This window comes from Sinohyriopsis cumingii, chromosome 18 (genome assembly GCF_028554795.1).
Source record: "Sinohyriopsis cumingii isolate HCF-2022 chromosome 18, ASM2855479v2, whole genome shotgun sequence".
In the NCBI taxonomy this organism is placed as follows: domain Eukaryota; kingdom Metazoa; phylum Mollusca; class Bivalvia; order Unionida; family Unionidae; genus Sinohyriopsis; species Sinohyriopsis cumingii.
The window spans coordinates 5,118,014-5,119,397 of NC_142978.1; positions in this window are offsets into that span (position 1 = coordinate 5,118,014).

The following is a 1,384-nucleotide window of genomic DNA, read 5'->3' on the forward strand; positions in this document are numbered from 1 at the left end:
TAAAACCTTTACTGAACAATAATGAAAGTAACAGAAAATTATAATTATGCTAAATAGGATCGAATAAACTTTGAATAATACATTCTTTTGCAAATTAGATAGCATATTATGTTTATAACGATAATGCATTACATTTTTATTGAATCACTCGCCCTGTCTGACATCAAATCTTGTACAATGTGCTGATCAGTTGCTTCTAACCAATATAATTACAGGCTATATACATGGGTTTACACTGACGCTTGTCAAGTGACTGAACCATACATTTTCAATATTAAAAAGTAATTATAGCACATTTGCAGTTTCGACCGTAATGCCATCATATAATTCTCATATATATATATATATATATATATATATATATATATATATATATATATATATATATGTAATGATATATACATATAGCGCAAATGAGAGAGGCTTACCTTCATATCACTGTACCTTTTCAGTTAAGCTTGTCTGCTTTTAATGTTACAAAATAACCCCACGGTTCTAATTTATACTACCTGTGCATTTAGTTCCTATGGGTTCTAGATTATAAATATAAAACTACATCCTGCATAAAATTCATATATAATAATATCGATCATTGAATTCGTGACTAATTTTGACGCTTATATCAATCAATCGCGACTTATTTATCTACATGGATACCCCCGTCTCTCTTTATCTATCTTCGTATTAGTATATGTTTGGATATAAGTAGGTTTGTAGATGGCTATATAACTAGGTAGATCGGCATGTATTAATACCTACATATGTACATGTACTGGTTGCTTGGTCGATTTTGAGGTACTTGAGTAGAAAGTTAGGTAGGTGCGTAGGTATATGTGTGAATGTTTATACAGTACGTAAGTAATAATATCATGTCACCGATGTATGAATAATACTAACATTGACTATTGCAAGGAGAGAAATTAAGATCTCTGTGTAATCAGGTCTCCTCAAGTAAAGATTGGGATTTCATTTTTAAGTTATTCCGTGTTGATGTTGCTTGTGTGCATTAAATGGTTGTTGATATGATCGGAAGGTTTAATGTTAATATGGGCATAAATGTTTTAATATTTCGTTACAAAAGAAAAACAGAACTATTTTACTGCAAAAATGATTCTTTTGAATATTTTTTAAAAAAATTCTTACAGGATATCTTTTTTAAAGGATGGGTAAGAGGATGTGTGCTCTTGTCAAATAGCCTTAATGCATGCTGTAATGAATCACTTAGACACCTTGTCAAATAGCCTTAATGCATGCTGTAATGAATCACTTAGACACCTTGTCAAATAGCCTTAATGCATGCTGTAATGAAACACTTAGACACCTTGTCAAATAGCCTTAATGCATGCTGTAATGAAACACTTAGACACCTTGTCAAATAGCCTTA